The sequence below is a fragment of the Rhamphochromis longiceps genome, linkage group LG22 (genome assembly GCF_057381845.1).
Source record: "Rhamphochromis longiceps isolate RC_006_pf linkage group LG22, R_longiceps_female_GT1.1, whole genome shotgun sequence".
Taxonomy (NCBI): domain Eukaryota; kingdom Metazoa; phylum Chordata; class Actinopteri; order Cichliformes; family Cichlidae; genus Rhamphochromis; species Rhamphochromis longiceps.
In genome coordinates, this window is record NC_140577.1 from 23,382,364 (window position 1) to 23,403,605 (window position 21,242).

Sequence of the window (21,242 nt, forward strand, 5' to 3'; positions counted from 1 at the left end):
ATTCAGACATCAGCATCATATCATCACATTATATGATCTCACATAAAATGATGCCACTCTGCCAGAACCTGCTTAGGCTCTTGACTCGCTGCCCACTGCAATACTGGATGCCAAAAGGTAACAGCCACTTTTTAAAAGCCAGAAGAGTTGTCTGTTGTTTGCCTTTGTTTCATTTTGTTTTCACTTGCTGATTAATTTTAGGATAATATTTCATTATGATTAAGAAACGGTTGCAGTTTTAGTGAAAATTTGCCCCATTCTCACTAAGCTTAATCATGCCAAAAAATATAGGCTTACTTTGTGCATTTTAAATGTGATGGATCCTTTGGGACCTTTAAAGATATCCATCTCATCTGACTATTGCCAGAACTCTGTCTGTCACAAATGATACCATTTGAGTTAGATGGCTTTGTTAAAATGCCAACAACTGACATACAACACTGAAAAAGGGGCTGGAATAACACACAGTGAATGAGCCTGGCAAATCAGTTTAGCAGACAAGCTCCCACGGTGCACCAGCATTTATCCGAGTTTGCATTTTCCCATCAAAATCTCGAAAGCTTATAAAACATTGCTACGACACACAGGCGCATCAAATTTCACGCAAAAAAAACTGGGTGTAGCAAATGCATGGAGATGCATCTGCATCCAAAAATCCCGCTGTGCTGATCTTTTCATTGGTGAAAGCTGAGAAGAATCATGATCCAGTTGTTGTCTTTCTCATTACAAATGACTCCCAAGCCTTCTCAAAGTTTGAAAACAGAGACTGAAAACACTGGCGTCTCCCTCCGTTCTCTCACTCCTCCCTTTGCCTCTTTTCCCCCTCTTTCTGTTTAAACTCTCAAGGGGTGTGTGTGTGTGTGTGTGCGTGTGTGTGTGAGTAACTTAACTCTTGTTTTTCCAAATGCAAGTGATCACACTGTGGCTCACAACAAGATCAGTGCAGCATGCCACCCAAATTCATCACACGTCCCCACCCACAGCAACTCATAGACACACACACACACACACACACACACACACACACACACACACACACACACACACACACACACACACACACACACACTTGTCTTTATATCTTAGGGAGGACATATATTTGACATAATGCTTTCTGTTGCCACTAACCCTAACCCTTGCCCTGAACCTAACCATAACCTAATTGTAACCCTGATACTAAAACCACATTTTGAGGCTCAAAAATGCCTTCAAACTCATGGGGATGGGCATTTTGTCCCCATAGGGACTGTTGGTCCCCACAAGTACAGTAGCAATCCAATTTTTAGTCCTCACAAACACACATAAACACACACACACAGAAAGGGCATGCTTTTGCATTCAAGTTGTGTCTAATTGATATATTATGACTGACCAGGGAGCTTTGGGTTTTTTGCCGGTATTCAGCCCTCTGCTCCCACTTTTCCTGAGAAAGACCTATTTCACACAGACAGAGCGTGTCTACTCCCCTCTCTAATAAGACGCCTGAGAGAAGCGGAGAATGGTAGTCATCATTAGACCCTGACACAAAGGCAGGAAGACACACATCCACCGTGTGATGATGACAGACAGGGTAAATATTATTCTTGAGTGCAGGTGTGAAGAGTAGTGGTGGAGTGATAATAAAAGAGGTCATTAAGAACTGGTTAGGGTTTTTTTCTAAGCAAAACCCAGAAGACAGTACAACTTCTGGCCGTCTGCTAAAATGGCATAGTTTACTGTCAGAGCACAGGGGAGTAGAGGTACACACTGACAGGCTGATGATATGCAGGCAGAGGATGTTAGTTTATATCGCTGTGAAGCGTATTCATTTAGGGTGTTTTGCGGTTGTTCTCTTGGTGTGAAAAACTCCACTCAGTTGGAGGTCGAGGCTCAGCTCATATGTAAAATTACTGAAGATTTCCGTGAGCAAAGGTATTTTAAGTAAAGGCATTTTGCGGAGTCAGTTGTGGAGCTGGCTCCGCAGTAGGGGTGTGCGTATGTGTGTGAGAGAACTAAATGTTCACAGGACAGAGCATTCATATGTTTTTTTCCGTTCCATGTTCAAAAGCTTTACTGGTCCTAGAATAAAAATAGTCATATCTATGCACACTTTGCACTGCAAGCCACTTTGAAAGCACCGGTCACCGAGAGGGTCACCCAGCTTCTCACTGAGCCTGGTACCTGAGCTGAACCTGATGTAGTGGCAAGACCCAGCTGCACTGTGAGAACTGGCCCAGACACATTGGCTGACTAAGTCGTGACTGCAGCACAGATTTGATGTGTGTGTGTGTGAGTGTGTGTATGTGTGCAGGGGGGATAAATAAATAAAACACCCTGATTAGCAGAAGTTGACCCTAGTCTGAGCAAGGTGAGGGGTTTCTAGGCAACAGAGCATGGCACATGTAGTATGTCGGACCAAAGTCCAGACCTGTGCTTCACCACCAAACATAGATAAGGGATAAAAAAGGGGGATCAAGGATTGTCTCATGCTGTGGTTTCTTACTATTGTTTTTATACTGCGCTAGCTTTAGCCAACACATACAAATATTTCATGATGTGACATTATTATAGTAGCGAGATATTGTAGTTGTATCCCCTACAATTTTTCTCAACCTCTTGTGAAATTGATTTAAGTATTTGGATGATGAAATGCTGTTCTCAGCAAACATAATTGGTGAAATATATTGGCCTGTGGAGGTGGTCTGGCACAAATCGATGTGGTCTTTAAATCCTTTTTGGGCTCTCGGTGTGAGATTTCCAAACTTCAAACATTATAAATACCAACCAGTGAATCCACATTATCACAATAAATTTGTTGCAGATGTAAAGTAGGAACAAAGAGATTATGTTTAAAGTCTTCAGGCTTATTATGGATTAGAGTACCGCATGCGCTTTACACATAGAGCATATACAAAGGATGGACGCAGCAACCATGATGTCACACATTTTTTTTTGGAGGGGGTGAAGTCGTGTTGTGAAGCCTTGCCATTTTGGTGTTTTGAAACCAAGGCACTCTCCACATTCACATGCTAGCCATTTGTCAATCACGATACAGGCCAGCACAACAGCATGCCCCGCTTCGATCTACTGTTTGATTTTAATGGGGACCAAATTTTTTAAATGAGTGTCACGTTGAGTTCCTTGAAACTCGATGCTAGCGGTTAAGACCATAAACAGCAGGAAGTCAGCATGAAAGTGTTTATGGAGGTGACACACCCAGGAAGCTGAAGACTTGTGTCCATCTGGATGTTTCAGTGCAGACAGAAAAGTTGCCCCCTGCTGGTCATTAAATTAGATTTCAAGAAATGCTAAGAGTTACGATACTTAGTTTTATCGCTCTGTAGTAGAAAAAAAGGCTATTGCACAACTAGATTCAATCTGAATTCCAGCACTTTGGAATTTGTTGTTGCAGTTCCTGGAGGTGCCGCTGTTGATGTTTTACTAGTAGTTCAATCCATTGCTTCTCCAGTCTGCATGCCTAAGTATCCTTGGGTAAGATACTGAGCCCCACGTTGCTCTCTGAAGTGTTCATCAGAGTAAGAATGTGTCTGAATGTTAGATTTAAAGCATTTAGGTGTAGAAAAAGTAATTGTATGAGTGGGTGTAAATGGGCGAATGAGGAAGAGTAGAGTAGAAGAGCACTATGTAAGAACCCGTCCATTTACCGTTAATTTAATAGAATTTATTTTATTTTATTTTACTTTAGTTGAAACTGTTGATTGATCCAAGTTTGACTTTTTGCACTGATAACACACCTAGCCTAGATATTACAGCACTGATCCTCTTCTTTACCCAAGTGTTGCATTCATTCCTTTCAATCAAAAAGCCCATTGTCTTTGAGGTTACTTTTTGTTGGACTATTGCTTCTCCTTTCTTCGGCCTTTGCAGCTACATCTCTTCTTACAATCCTTTAATCCTCAAGATTTAACATGGAAAGTCATTTATTAGGCTTTTGAAAAATGTTATGTATATTTATCAAAATCCGATTTAGCAAAAATAAACTAACCTTAAATCCCCTCTGCCCTGCTTCCAGCATAAACCCTGCTGTGTGCCATCAAGGTATCCATCTCATCCAAGAACAAAACCAGGGATACAGGTTGGGGTTATTTTGGACTACCGGCATATTCTACTTGAAAAAAAAAAAAAGAGTGACATATGTTTTGTTAGGCTGATAGCTGTGTAGAACATCAAATAAATCACAATAAATCCATAATGCAGCAATGTCCAATTTTTGTCAATGTCTTTTAGTGCGCATGCGCCAACCAGCGTGCAGCCTGTTACAGTCGCTCCTGCTTTTCTCTTAGTTTAGCTCTTTTTTCTTACGTATTCTTTTTTTTTTCTGACTTGTATTTTCCTCTGTTTTCTATCTCTTACTCAATCATGTGGATTGAGAGAGTTTTTGTTCTTCTGGTGGCCGTGGAACTGTTACTTTTATCATGGAACGGGACCGCGGCACATCTCCTACACGCACGGACTGTTTACTCCAGAGATCAGCTGATCGCCCTGATGCCGGCTGGCTCGCTGGCCAGGCCCGCAGAAGTACCAGCTGAAATTTGGAGGAAAACACATCGGGGATGCAGAGGTCAAGGACAGAAGAGAAGAAAAAAGGTGACGGTGAGACAGCGGAGGCTCGAAGCGAGGAGGAGGTTTAAACCGTGTCTGCCGTCTATCGTGATGGGAAATGTGCGATCGTTGGCAATTAAAATCGACGAGCTCTCAGCACTGGTACGGAGTCAGAGGGAATACCGAGAGTGTAGCCTGATGTGTTTCACCGAATCATGGCTGCACCAGGACATTCCCGATGAGAATGCTTCCGTGGAAGGCTTCCACACTGTTCGGGCGGACAGGGACAGCATCGCTAGCGGTAAGCGTAAAGGAGGTGGGCTTGCTGTTTTAGTTAACAACCGGTGGTGTAACCCTGCCAACATAACAATCAAAGAAAGGATTTGTTGCCCGGACACTGAACTGTGTGCTGTTGGACTCAGGCCGTATTATTTACCCAGGGAATTCTCTCACGTCATCTTGGTGGCTGTCTATGTTCCCCCCTCTGCTAACCCCACAGCTGCATGTGACACTATCCACTCTGCCATAGCTCGGCTACAGACTCAGCACCCGAGTGCCTTTATTGTGATCTCGGGTGACTTCAACCATGTATCACTGGACAATACACTACCAACATTCAAACAATATGTGGACTGTCCCACCAGGGGAGAGAAAACTTTAGACTTACTGTATGCTAACGTCAAGGATGCATACAGCTCCTCCTCCCTCCCCCCACTTGGTAGGTCAGATCATAACCTGATTCACCTCACCCCCCGCTATGTGCCAATTGTGAGGAGGGAACCTGTGACCACCAGGACTGTTAGGAGGTGGTCAGAGGAGGCAATAGCGGAACTACAGGGCTGTTTCGAGGTGACCGACTGGGAAACACTCTGTGAGCCTCACGCCGAGGACATCAATGGGCTTACTGAGTGTATCACAGGCTACATAACTTTCTGCACCGACTCCATTGTTCCAGCTCAGACTGTTCATTGTTACCCAAATAACAAGCCGTGGGTGACTAAGGACATCAAAGCCCTCCTCAACAACAAGAAGAGGGCTTTCAGAGGGGGCAACAAAGAGGAGGTGAGGAAGATCCAGGTGTTACTAAAGGACAAGATCAGAGAGGCTAAGGACAATTACAGGAGGAAGCTGGAGTGGAAACTCCAGCAGAACAGCATGAGAGAGGTGTGGAGGGGCATGAAGACCATCACTGGATTCAGGCCAACCAACAGCAGGGGAGCTGAGGGAGGTGAGAATAGAGCCGACGAGTTGAATCTGTTTTTCAATAGATTCGACACCACAGTGTCTGCTCCCACCCCCACAACCTCACCTGCAGTCAGCCTGGAATCCAGAGCCACACCACTGTGCCAGCCTCTCTCTTCACATGTTGCCTCCTGTGAGATTCCTGACACCCCTCCCCCACCCATCACCTTCACTCAATACCAGGTTGAGATGCAAATGAGGAGACTTCACTCAGGCAAGTCTGCTGGACCAGACGGAGTGAGTCTCCTTGTCCTCAAGACCTGTGCCCCCCAGCTGTGTGGAGTCTTTCATAAACTGTTTATGCTGAGTCTGAGTCTGCAGAGGGTCCCGGTGATGTGGAAGACATCATGCCTCGTCCCTGTACCAAAGACGCCTCGTCCCAGTGGCCCCCAGGATTACAGGCCCGTGGCACTGACCTCCCACATCATGAAGACCCTGGAAAGGCTCATCCTGGACCAGCTGCGACCCATAGTAAGACCACATCTGGATCCCCTTCAGTTCGCTTATCAGCCTCGTCTCGGAACAGAGGACGCCATCATCTACCTGCTCAATCATGTCTACACCCATCTGGACCAGCCGGCGAGCACTGTGAGGGTCATGTTTTTTGACTTTTCCAGTGCTTTCAACACCATCAGGCCGACCCTCCTGGGTGATAAGTTAGCAGCGATGCAGGTGGATGCTTCTCTGGTGTCCTGGATTGTTGATTACCTGACAGGAAGACCACAATATGTACGTCTCCCACAGTGTGTGTCTGACAAGGTGATTAGCAACACAGGGGCACCACAGGGGACTGTCCTCTCCCCCTTCCTCTTCACCCTCTACACCACAGACTTCAGCCACTGCACAGAGACCTGCCATCTTCAGAAGTTTTCTGATGACTCTGCGGTGGTTGGATGCATCAGCAGGGATGATGAGACAGAGTACCGGGCTGTGGTCGACTCCTTTGTCACGTGGTGTGAGCAGAATCATCTGCAGCTCAACGTGGCAAAGACCAAGGAACTGATCGTGGACTTCAGGAAGACCAGGAAACACTTGACCCCTGTTTCAATTCAGGGGGTCAGTGTTGACATTGTGGAGGACTATAAATACCTTGGAGTACACATTGACAATAAACTGGACTGGGCTAAAAACACCACAGCACTTTACAGGAAGGGCCAGAGTCGTCTCTATTTTTTGAGGCGACTGAGGTCCTTCAACATCTGCCAGAAAATGCTGAGGATTTTCTATGAGTCTGTTGTGGCCAGTGCAATCCTCTATGCTGTTGCATGCTGGGGGAGCAGGCTGAGGGTCGCAGATGCCAACAGACTCAATAAACTGATCCGTAAGGCCAGCAATGTTGTGGGGATGGAGCTGGACTCCCTCAAGGTGGTGTCGGAGAGGCGGATGCTGTCCAAGATAAAGACAATGTTGGATAACACCTCCCACCCACTCCATGACATGTTGGTCAGTCACAGGAGCTCGTTCAGTGAGAGACTGAGATTACCGAAAAGCACCACTGAACGACACAGGAAATCATTCCTGCCTGTGGCCATCTCCCTGTACAATGCATCCACTTAACACACTGTTTGCTGCTACAGCTACACATGTTTCTTTTCCAAATATTCATTTATAAGTGACTTATGTATGTATGTATGTATGTATATATATGTATATATTGTACTATTCTTAGTTAGCGTATTGTCTGTCTTGTCTTAATGTTGGTTTAAAATGGAGCACTGTAACAAAAAATAATTTCCCCCAGGGATCAATAAAGTATTCTGATTCTGATTCTGATTGATTTGGTCTGAAAAAGCACTTCAGCAACACAATGGTCTCATACAACCGGCTCTGTGCTCCCTGGATGATCGAAATGAATGTCTCAAAGATTCAGCTGTATCAGCTAACTCTAACTGTATGCTTGTTCAACAGAAAGGAGGTGTGTAACCACACTGCAAAATGCGTGTCTTTCTTTAAAATTAAGATGTTTTTAAAAAAAACAAAAAAACAAAAAATGTATCTTCATTTACAACAATATTCAACATGCAGGTTGTTTAAACGATCTCATGAATTTGTTACTGCATATATGATAAATGTGCTTTTTAACATAAAGATAAGTAAGATCTTGACATTGTAAGTTCTTTTTTTAATGGGGGGGGGGGGGGGGGGGGGGGGGGTTCCATCTTTTGTCTTCTGCTTATTAATATGCATGTGAAACGAAATTAACCTCCTAGGACCTGACGTCCACATATGTGGACGTCACATTTTGGGTTATTTAGACCAAAATACTCAATTTTCCTCTACAAGGGCCTGATATTCACTTTCGAGGACATTATACTGCTACTGTTCTATCAAAATTTTAAACCAATATCCTCATATGTGGCTCTTATTTTTCTTACAAACAGAAATCAGGTAAAAGAAAATTCATTTTATATTCATCGGGTCCCAATATCAAAGAGAAATTAAAAATGCATGCCGTGGAAGACTTTGGGTCTTAGGAGGTTAATAAAGAAAAAACAGTAGTAATAGCACGATTCAGCAAGCTAGCCAAAAAGATTTGCACAACAAGAGTGATGAGAAAAACATTGTACTACACAGATGTAGCATTAATTTAGCAAACTGCTCAACAGTAACAAAGAGCACTGACTGGTCACCAAGTTCAGTTGCTGATTGTTTTTTTGTGTGTATGAGTGGAAGCGACTGAGGCAAGTCATTCCTATGTGTTGCATTGGGAGTGACTAACAAAACTGCTGTGAGGAAGCTGAGGAACACACACACAGACACACGCACACACACACACGCACACACACAAAGAAAAGAAATAAATTGGAATTGAGTTTGGAAGTCTTATGAAACCAAGCTTTCCTTATTTATCACTGCTTATCTGTCTCATAACATTGCTTGCAAATCATTTACGCATAAAACAAGTAAAAAAAAACAACCAACAAACAAACAAGAATTAACTTCTAAATTACAGTTACAAAGTATGAAGCTGTGTAAACATGTTTCATAATTACAGTATTAACACTGAATGGAATGCACACAGGGATTATTAACAAAGGCACATTTAAACTGTTAAAGAGAGCTGTAATTAAATCTTATGCCTGCTGTGACAGTCCAGCATAAGCTCTGAATTGATTTCAGCAAAGAATAAAGCAGAGCAGTCAATGCTTTTTTTAAAAATCTATATCTGCTTTATGAAATAGCCCGTGTAATATTTTAATAGGCCCATGATGACAGATAAAAGCCTACACATTTCCTTGAAAATATACACAATATTACTCTGAAACCCATCCCAAAACAATAAATATGTAATCCCTGGCACGGTTCAGAACCACACCTAACCTCTAAGCTCCCCGAAACATTAAAGCTCAACAGCCTCCACACGCCTCTTATCTGAGCGTGTTTGCCGCAACAAGAAATGTCTCTATACAACTGCTTTTCATATCAACTTTAAAGCTACGCTATTTCTTAATATATATTTATGAGCTAGACAGTGACACTATTTTCCGTCTCTGTCCTAGTGCCCAAAAATCACTTGCCTTGTCAATCACCAGTTAAGTCAGGAGAACATTTAAGGTACTGTAAGAAAAAGAGCCACAACCGGAACAAGTGAATTACACAATGACATGTGCTATGTTGAAACATGTTAAACTGCATTACAGACACAACAGAGTATTTTACAATATTGTATTAACTAAACAGAACATGAATTTAAATTATATACTTAAATTGCATTTACATAAATTGTACGACTTATTTAGTTAATCGTCAGCTCTGTTTTTGTTTAAAGGATTAAATTAAGCACAATCCAATGTGTTTAGGCATTTTTGTCAAACTTGCCAACAGTGCAGACTCCACTGAGACAGAGGGTTCTCGTTTAGTGATCTGGACCTACTATAACTGCTTTGGTGTACTTGGGCTAGCTAACAAGTTAGAAATAATTTCTCTGTAATTCGTGACAGAAAGCATTACGGACAAATAAACCACATTTGGGTATCATTAAGTTCAAATCCCAAATATTTTTCGCTCTAAACTTATAACCACAGATGTATACATGTTGACAGAAAAACGACACCTGGCTGAAAACGCATAAATTCACCTTCACACTTTCAACGAATTGCAACGGATCCTTTGCAGATATTGTCTTACATGTATTTTCAAAGTAGAAACATTTAAACTGGCGCCAACCAAAGTTCTCCAAACAGCACACTCGCACCAGTAATTTGAATCAACTTCTTGAGTAACACCAGATGGTACACGATCAGCTCGATATCGCACAGCATTTAGGTCTCGGTTTAGAGTTTTCCTGGGGTTTATGGCAATGTGCACTACAAATTGAGCAACGGGTCCTCTCAAGAAGCATACAACTGCATTCTTTTTCTTACTTCAAACATACAAATTTGGTAATAAGTAACAGGAAGTAATCTTTGCCTGCTGCTGCTTAGGGATGGACAAAGTGGGCCAGGATGGGCATATGGTTTGCTGCATCTTCAATCTTTTATTTTTTCCATCTTTTTCTCCGAGCAGGTTTGTTTGAAAAAGCACATCTGTAAACTGAAATCATCTTTCCTCCCTCAAACCTCACTGTGAAGAATTCTTACTTCACCTCCCGTGGTGATCACTTAAGATAAGACTTGTTAGTTTTAAGTTTGAACCGCAACCTACAAAAAAGCAAAAGCGACTTCTTCTCCTTCCTTCAAATTCCTATTTTTCTTCATTTGCGTTATCTCCCTCCCCTACTGCCTCGCATCCAGCCTCATCCATCTCTTTATCTTTCACTCTTTCAATCCTTGTCATTCCTCCCACCTCTCCCAATAACATGCAACCTTCAGAGCTCCTGCACCGCGCATTTGTCAATGACATTTTGGACAGAGTTGCCATGTCTTTTCCCTTCATATTGCATGGTTGATTGAAACCCTCTGTGGCCAGTGATCCATATCACTGACAACATTTTACTTTAACACCTCCATCTGAGCTGATATTTCCTCAACAGAAACAACCCGGGTGGCCCGGCATTCGGCACACTGGATGGAAAAGCAATGACCAATCACTGGAGGTCAGCGGAGCCACGGTTGCATAATGGAGTTAAGGCAATCAAAAGTTGAATAACAAGGTTTCTAGATTTAAAAAGTGCAGCTAAAAAGGGGATGAAGGTAAAACAGAGACGCTGCCGTGGAAATGCAATTTCCTTGGGCGCTGCCAGATTGCCAGGCAAACAAACACAATGGAGTGAGATTTAGTTTTCTTTAAACAAGAAAATTACAAGGTCTAGCATCAAGGATGTTTGGAAGTAATAGCTGTTTGCAGGAGTAAAATTTGTATTCACTGCAAAAGCTCTACAAGTATTTGTCCCTGATCTGACAACAGGGACATGGAAATGGAAATGGAAAATGTTTAACATGACGGAGGCATGCAGTCAGACAAGCTTATGCGAATCAATATTCAATCGCTGCTGATAAGCTACGACACAGTTAATACCACGTTGGGTAGATGGGCCGGCGCCAATTTCATAGAACAAGTCACTATAATAAGCTGGCATTACGGAACACATTTTTGCATAATTGTGTGTTTCAGCGTACAATTACTGGCTTTAATAGTACATTTTATCCCTTTTCTCTAATCTCCCCCAAATGCAAACAGACGGAAACAACCAGTGACCTGCAAAAACCAGCCCCTGAATTCACAGGCTGAGCTAAAATTGATAGTTTAGATCATGCAAGTCTAAACAGCCTAGTGCTGTGTTTTGGTTCCCACCTGGTGTCAAGGCCACTTTTCTAAAGCCCGTATTGCAGGGGACAATACAATGAGCAAACGAGGAAACGCACAGACGCGCGCGTACAGAAACAAACACGGACCCATTTTTGTCAGACAGAGCAGTCGTGAGTAGCTATCAGTATTGGAGGGATCTCAAGCCTTCCCTCATCACCATCAATCTGTCTAAATGACCCCTTTTCTCGGCTCTGTCTCCGCACCGCTGCTGTTGCTCGTCCATTTTGTCCTCGCATTTTATCTCCTTTCAGGTCACTTCAACATCCCCCTCTCTTTCTCTAATCCTTTCATTTCCCACCGCTTATTTGCATGACACCCCTCTCACCCCCCCCCCCCCACGCACACCTTCCTCCCCCCCGTCTTATTTCTTTCTCTCAACCCTTTGCTCTGTGGTTTTCGTGCTCTTACATGTGCACACCTCCTCCTGTCTCCCCTTGCGCTTCTCCCCCCTCGATGAAACCGCTCAATGACTAAGTGAGCACCGGCGTGATGGATAGCCTAATGGGAACAGATGAAGCATTAAAACCATAATTCACAGGGACATAATGTTCAGAGGTTTTCTGTAAAATTTGCACTTGAGGTGTTCCTGCAGCCTATGTGTATTTGTGTCAGATTGTTAGATTAGCTACATTTATGCACTCATCTATGATTGGGATTTAGTGCCCATTTGTATGTGCAGACATGCACTGACTTAATGTTTTGCTAAAGTCTTGCTTTAGTGTTTTCTTTGGCGGTTTTGTTCAGCATTCTTTTGAAGGAATACATATTGATGATCATCGTTTCAGTCTTTCCCAAATGCACTGCAGCAAAACGCTTTGTCAGAGTGAGCTGGAAATGTTCCATTCTCCACTTCACGGGAAATCACATTAAATTTAGTCATATTAATAAAAAAGACTAAAATCTATTTTGTTGTCTGCTTTTCTCAGAGACTGCAGGTGTTACTATGCGCTCACTGTTCTATTGTAAGCGAGGTTGCCAACTTTCAGATAACAGCAGGAGTGAGATTTAGAGACAGTATTTGAGATTGGGGCTACATTTGTAAAAGTCACAATTTCAGTTTAAGTTGCCATAATATTATTTAGAATTATTATAACTTATTATTAAAGTTATTTCATATTTGGGGAAATGTATAACAGCTCACCTATCTGAAGCAAAGAAAAACACAGTGTCATTTATTATTACTATTACTGGCTTTTTCAAGTAATTACGGGTCCTATGCGTAGAGTTGCTTATATGAATCATGCTGCTGCCTAATACTGCTGCGTAGCATAACATTATGACCACCTGTCTAATATTTTGTCTGAGGCGTGGATTCCACTAGACCCCTGAAGGTGTGCTGTGGTATCTGGCAACAGATCCTTCTGCATGTTACGAGGTGGGGCCTCTGTGGATCATATTTGTTTGACCAGCACATCCCACGATGCTTGACTGGATTGAGATCTGGGGAATTTGGAGGCCAAGTCAACACCTCAAACTTATTGTTGTGCTCCTCAAACCATTCCTGAACCATTTTTGCTTTGTGGTTTCTATCCTCTGTTGGACTGGACCACATGGACCAGCATTGCCTCCTCACGTGCATCACTAAACCTTAGCCACCCAAGGTCCTACCAGTGGTTCACCACTATTATGTGATCATTTTTTGATAAATACTGACCACTGCAGGCTGGAAGCGTCCCACAAGAGCTGCAAAAAAAAAAAAAAATCCAAAAGACCACATCATCTGCAAGGTCCTGAGACCACCCTCCACCCCTTGACTGTGTCAGATGTTATGTCCTTAAAAGTTATGAAAAGAATCATAGACAAAGGGCAGCCCTGATTGAGTCCAAATCCCACCTGGAATGAGTCTCACTTAGTGTCAGGAATGTTCTCACTGCTTTTGTGCAGGAACCGGGGAGCCTGCAGGCCTAATACCCCACACTCCCAAAGCACTCCCCACAGGACGCTCTAAGGAATGCAGTTGAATGTCTACTCCAGGTCCAGAAAAAACATATAGACTGGTTAGACAAACTTCCACTCAACCTTGAATATGCTGAGGAGGATAAGGAGCGAGTCCAGTGTTCAGCAACCAGGACAATCTGGATTGTTCTTCACTAATCTCCTCTCCTCCCCAGTACCCTGGAACAGAACTTCACAAGGAGGCCAAGAAGTCTGATCCACATGAGGTTTAAAGCCCCACAACATCCAAAGAATTATAGAACTCAGGGTAAACCTCACCCACCACAGGGGGCCCAGCTACCACCACCATTTTTTAAACTACATTGTTGACCAAAATTCAAATTCAGCTATCTACACTGAAAAGGTTTTGTAGTCTAGGATTATGCTTAATCCATGTCTGGGAAACTAAGCCTTAATGTTTTCTCAGTATCTGGATGCATTCACTGAGACTTGCTCATCTCACTTATCACAGGCTCAAGTCTTTTTCTTGACTTTCTAAAAGTTTATTTACAAGTGTCATGAACTGGCTTAAAATAGGGAGAGGCCATCACACATGGACATTTCAGTTTATATTCCATGTGAACTTGTAGAAATAGAAACTATTCAAAATGTGTTTGTTATGTAGAGGTCTTTGCTTTTCTCCTTATTTTAACAGAAGTACCATCATTATATCTGTTACACTGTGTGACATGTTAACTCTGTAGTGATGCTATGTAGGGTGGAAAAAACATGGTGTACAGCTTTTGTCCTATGCATTCGCCCATGAATGAGGGAGTTCAAAGCTTCCTCTTATTTACAGTGAAATGTATTTGGGCAACATGAGAGCGTGAGACAGAGAGAGAAAAAGTGGACGTGTCAAGCTAAAAACATGAGAGTTGGAAACCCTGACATAAGGCAGCACTGCCAAGCTAAAACCATCTGGGCACGGTGCCACGACTAGCTTTATCTGAATTTACTCTCCTTTTCATCTTACACTTCTGAGTGAAAATTCCAATTTCTGATTAACATTTAACACAGATGTGAAGTTCATCATCTTTTCCAGCTTAGCGATGCTGTTTAAGAAGTTCTGCTAAAATGGGATTAGCTTAACAGGTAGCTTTAGGCTAACTAGCACATTAGCTTTTAATTAACTCTTAACCACATATCTTAACGTCACAGAGGTGTGGTCACACTCTGTTGGTATTTTTTTTTTTTTTTGGCATATTTCACCCCTTCCCATCTATTATGTGTAAGATAAGCAAATAAAGCTGTAGCTCACTGTGACAAGCTAACACACATCTAAAGTCCTCTGAAAAGGAAGCTAATGAACTCCAATTAGCGAACCCGTTACCGCCTCCATAGCCAGACACTGAAAGCATTTACTCTGTATGCACATGCTCAGACATACACACATAGATATGTGCATACTCACACACAAAGCACCCCCCAGATTAAAAAGCGTAAAGTTGAAAAGTGGACCCGGGTGCACAGTGTCAGGTAAAGGAAACAGACTACTGAGAGTGTGCAAGGTCAGAAGTCATACTGCATGTGTTCCACGTGAAATCTAATGTAAGTACAGGCACGCAAAGCCATATGTAGGGCATGCTGGACTGTTGACATGTTCTTGATACTCAACACACAACACAGTCAATCCTGAGAAAAGCAGCTGCTTTCAATATGTGTTTCATCTATAAACTGCTTTGCATTACCTAATCTCGCTGCAAAACAAGAGAGGTGCCTCCCAATCACACACACACACACACACACACACACACACACACACACACACACACACACACACACACACACACACACACACACACACACTACCTCGCTCACACACTGCAGTTAGAAGCCTCTAGAGCAGGATCATGTGTGAAGCCACTGAAGGCTTGTCTAACCAGAGACAGTGAATGGAAACAGACCAGTTAAAGGTGACAGTAAACTTGATGAAAGAAATAATTTTTATTATTATTTAATATGTGCATTAGCTCATTCATTGCCATTGTCACATCCTTGCCAAGATTCACAAACCGATTCTGTAAAGATTTTTGCACAGGTCATCAATGGGCAGGAAGCAGCAGTGGTTAAAAACAGACCGCATCACGCTATTCATCTGCCCGTTTCTCGAAGTAATTGCGTGTTTTACAAGAGACAGCTTGCTACAAAAATGCTCTCTGGGCTGTGCATCAGGCATCGTTCTCATAACAGACTGCGTGTGTCACAGGTGAATCGAAATGCAATGTACATTAAGAAATTTATAAAAGGCAGAGCTGCAGGAGAGCCAAGTCGGGATGTTTTTGATTAGGAGAGAAGTGGTTCGCAAGCAAAGGATGGACAAGGAAGTTCAATGAGAGACATACGTGGATCTGGACATGCTTTGCCTAATGTTCCTGTTTTTACGAGCGCTGTTAAATTGTCTGTGTAGACTATTTGGCAGGTTTGAACACAGACTGAGCACCGCATTCTCACAACTCTTTACCTGTATGTGTTAAGATTTAGAGTTAAAGGGAGAAATTGCTCATTTGTCAACACCTTTTTTTTTTATCTCCATAAGCCATGATCAGTTACAGAAAACTGTTTGTCTTTCTTTCTTTTTTTTTCTTTTTTTTAAAATTGCAGTATGGTTGAGTTTTATTGTCAATAATAGATTGTTTTTTGGGGTTTTTGGCAAGTGTAAGAATTTCCTCTTTGGAATAGCCTATTTGCTTTGATAGGCAAGTGAGCAGAGGTAAAAACTCTCTCGTATCGAGAAAGAGGAACACCGACCGCTCTATTTGTTTAGTCTCCATGGAAATGAAGGCATATCATTGTGTACACAATCAAAGGGTCCACGGGTGAATCACTCTCTATGGCATTTGGCTTTCTATTCAGTCTCCGGCTCTGAATGTGGAGCTGTGTTTTTGCTGGACCTAACAGTTTGTGATTATGTCATCTTCAAGCACCTTTACAACGAGGGATTTGAACTACAAACGAATGAATACATAAGGAGTTTTTTAAATTTTAGCCGCACAGCATATGTTAAATGAGCGCTGAGCAGAAAGACCTTTCTCACTCTTTGGCTTGTCAGATGTGGTTCATTTGAGTTCACATTACTTCCAGTTTAAATTAGCTGAGCTAAACTTTGTTTTCTCTTCAGAGCAGTTCCCCTGGGCTTGCTGTTGCCTGGTTGCCTTGTTCTCCCAGAAACAGCACGACGGGAGACAGCAAAGCTATGCTACCATCGTCATCACTGTTTAACTTGCTTTAAATACCTGCTTTAGGTGCTTTTTAAAATGTGTCACATTTAACAAACAAATCTGTGGACATCTCTGAGTGACAGCTGGTGTAGAGGATGGTGTTTTTGCAGTAAAAATTATTTTAGAAGAATATATATTTAAAGGGAATCTGGTGCAGTTCTGCTCTTGCTCTCTGGTCCTTCCATCCTGCCCAGATGGAAGGTTTAGATTGCTGTGTGGAGTGATGGGGCCCACAGCGCAAAGCTGTACCATGGGGCAGATAACTCCCCACTGCTCCACTAGAATAACAAAATGGAAGTGAATGGCCATAAGTTTTCAGCAAGTTGGGATTCGGTGAAATAATCTAAAATTAATTTACACTTTTTTTCCTTGTGAATGTAATTTAACCAAAAATAAATACATTTAAAAAATGGTCGCTTGACATTTCTGTCACTTTCACCCGGGGGACAGGACATGGTGATGAGTGGGGCAGATTAGGAAAAAACCCAGCAGCTAGACCCAGATCAGGGAGGAGGGGACGCTGAATGTGACCTTCAAATCCAGCAGGCGGATTGATTCAGGTCCTTTGGGGAGCAGTGGGAAATACCTCGGCCTGACAGGAGACACTGAACTAAGCAACCAGGGCTCTCTTGGGAGAGCACTCGACTATAGGATCCCATGAATTCCAGACTCTGGGAAATTTCTTTCCACACCAAAACTTTGTTTGATAAAACAGAAAATGTGAGAATGTGTGACATTTCAGTATGAACAATATCTAAAAAATATTGCTGTACGGTGACTGATCATGACTTTTATGATTTAATTGAAATTCACTGTACTGCTATTTCTTTTAAATATTTCGTTTTGGCCTTTTGAGCATCATAAAGGGAAGTACCCGCCATTATATATGCAAAATTGAAGACATCTTTATGCCATTTGACAGACTTGTTCCTGTTTGACTCAGAAGTGGTGGTCCATTACGACCATTTAAACATTAATGGGACACTATTAAATTAATAAAATAATCTGATCGACTTCGCATTGCTTTGTTTAATAAACGTAAAAAAACATGCAGAAAAAACAACACTGCTCCTAAGCTCATTAATGAACTTAAAAGTTTGACAGTGAAAGTATTATTTCTTGTGTTTTATTTTGATAGTGTTTCCTATCCTCCTAGTGGAGCAAACCTGAGATTGGAGTTTGCATCAGCAGAATTGATGTCTGCAGGGAGAAAGATAGATATGGAGTATCCAAACAGTGGATGCATTCTGCATTATGACCACTTATAATTATTGCTCGTTAAGAGCATTTAAAATCTATGAATAATTTAAAAGACTTAAGCTAGCTTTTGGCTAAAGAGTTCCAAATTTAGCTTGCGTTGGCATTTGATTCAAATAGTCTTTTAGTTTCACAGCACCTACTATTTTATCATTCTATAAGAGGCAATGTTGTTTCTTCTGATTTCACTGGTTATATTTAAAAGTAGGAAGACATCTTTTCAGCCATTCTTTCCGATACATCCAAACAATCTAGATTTACGAAAAGCGTGACACTCCAGAGGGAAAAGTATGCAAATCTGATTTTGGAGCAAACCATTTCTTTAAGTCTTCCAATTGTATCTGATTTCACAGATAAAATTAAGTGTGATAATATTAGCGTTATAGAAATGGATGTAAGGTTGGATGTAGGTTTATAAGCAGTTATTTATTTTATGAAAGAACACTGGACCGCGTTCAAACTCCTCTCAACGCACAGCAACAGTCACTTTTCACTTCGACTCATATCCAGTTGCTTAACTGAAAGCAGACTCTGTTAAATGTTACATATTAAATATTTACTTTCATGCTGTCATTGAACACTGGAACCGGTCAGATGATACATGGAGTATTTGTCGACATTCAACAGACCTGAAGCAGCACGATTGTTTAAGCCATCTCCATAAATAATCATATTGATGTATTTCTCTTTGGCGTGACCCTCTTAGATTGCAGCCTGGTTCATTGCTGTTCATTCGGTCCCATCTCCTGCCAAAAAGATCTAATCCCGTCTTTCTCTTCGGCCTGTCTTTATATGAAAAAATACGTGCAATAAAATGTGGGCTCTTTTTTTATTCTCCAGAAAGAGGCCACAGGGGTTCTGAGTTCTCCCTCTGGATATTGTGGTATCATTGAGTTTGCACGAGATCACTACTCTGCTACGTCTTGTTACCCAATACACTTGCTATATCACCTCATAGAAGATCGGTCTCACATGTAAAATGTTTAACACATAAAAACCAGTATCTGTGCCTCAGTGGGAAAACTGAGAACCAAAACAAAACTCTTGAATCCATGTTCTTTGATTTATGCAATTAAAGCAACAATTGACTGTTCTCCATAGCAAGAAGCAAAAACGACAGTAGTTGGAAATCATTTAATAAGACACGAGTCAGTCTGATGTATGTCTCACTGATGTCTACAGAGAACGAGGCCGCACTGAATCAAACAAAACCAAAGCAATAGTCTGAGGCTGAAGTAAATATTTTTTGTCTTGTTTTCTGAAGATTTCACACTGACTCAGCTTAGCATCACTCAGATGGGTATGAGCTGGTGTGCAGATCCGAGTCACTGGTATGCTGAGTGATGTGGCCGCACACTGAGCTTTAAAGCTGCTGGGTCATTAAACGTCCACACAACAGCAGCGGAGTGGAATGTGCGACATGTTAAGGGTCCAGAGTCTAAAACACTGGAAAATTATATATGAGATTGAGACGTTCATACTGTACACTGGCTGTCTTAATGCAATAGAAAAAAAAGACCCAAATCTGTGAATTAGGAAGTCAAGTATGAGTCTCTCACTCTTTGGGAGTATTGATCACAGGAAGCAAACTAGAAGCCTTCAAGTCGGATGTGTGACGGGCCAACTTCCTTTCCTCTTATCCTTTGAGAATGATGTTTTCAGCTTGTTTGAGTCAGTAGTGCTTGATCACTGTCACAGTAGAGTATTGGGAAGGAACAAAAAAAGGATGTGTTGAAAGTGAGCATGGTGCCCTGTGGTGTATTCACCCATTCAAGCTATGATTAAGTGGATCATATGTGCTGTAGTGTGAACCGAATCTTTCACAGTGCAGCAGGAGATAAGGCAGAGGGGGCATTTGTGACACATCAGAGAATAGCAGTAATATGAACGAAACATAATTGTGTAGATGGGGAAATGGAAATGGATGGAGAGGCAGGTTTGGTGAGAGAGGTCTGGCTGCGCTGTGGGGACACTTCCGGAACAGGCACTGCTGTGAGGACAGGAAATAACACACACAGATTTGTCCCTGCTTGCCATAATAGGAATGGACATGGCGGGCTTATGCATGTTTTACCAAAATATAACAAACTTAAACAACACAGCAGTGTGTATGTGCCTTGACACTTAAGGTATAAGCCTATGCATTTCTTTTGGTGAGATTTCCTGTCCTCGTAGTAAAAAAAACCTGAGGGTGGAGCTTGCCTCAGTAGCGTCCCTGGAGTGGAGTGTCTGCAGGCAGAAAGATAGATATGGAGTATTCAAACAGTGGAGGCAATATACATTATGACCACTTACCATTATTACTCGGTTGGAGCAATAAAAATCTATGAATAATTTAAGAGTTGTGAGTGCTTCTTCTAAAGCTTTTGAATGAAGAGACCTTTATGTTTATTTTAGCTTGTGTTGTCATTTGGTCAAAATTGTTATTAAATTTTAGATTATTATTGTGTTATTATATTATTGTTCTCCAAGATGCAGTACCTTTACTCCTTATTCCACTGCTGCAATGCATACAAGGGCTTTTTTCTTAGCATGGAGACTGTATAAAAACATATATAGCTACTGTCATAGCATCCATTGGTTACTGATACCATACACTGGTACTGTTGTAAAAGGCCCTGAGATAATCTTTTTGGCTAGTCTCATCTGATCTCATCAAATGTGTCCAGCCAGTTGTGGATCTGATTGCCAAATTAATACTATGTGATGGTGCCAGATTCTCAATCACTTGTATACCATATTTATTGTCGTATGTCTGTGAAGGTTCTCAGTCATCCAGGTCATTGTAGTCAAAGGAGCTTACAAAGAAAAGCGTCTGGAGTTCTTTAAGTTGCTTGAAGATGTTTCACCTCTCGGATGAGTATTTATTGTCCCTTTTCTTCTCATGGTTACCATAATTTACTAAATGCACATCAGGTAGTCTTTAGTAAGGTTTATAACTGAACCTTTAACGCATTAGCAAAGTGTTTACTCAGGCCGTTGGTCACAGTAGCAGAAGGATAACTTATTTCCAACAAACATCTATACAACCACATTAACCAGAGGAGTTTTCACTAGTGAGTATTGGAGTAGCCTTCAAAATATGTCAAGTCAAGTTGGCTTTATTGTCACTTCAACCATATACAGTAAGTACACAGTGAAGCGAAACAACGTTCCTCCAGGACCAAGGTGCTACATGCAACATAAATTTACAACATAAATTAACAGAAAACACTAAACTAGCTAACTAAGAGGCCTGGTTAGCTGGCTAGCAAAGACAAGACAGACTGACCTAACATAAATTACAACATAAATTAACTA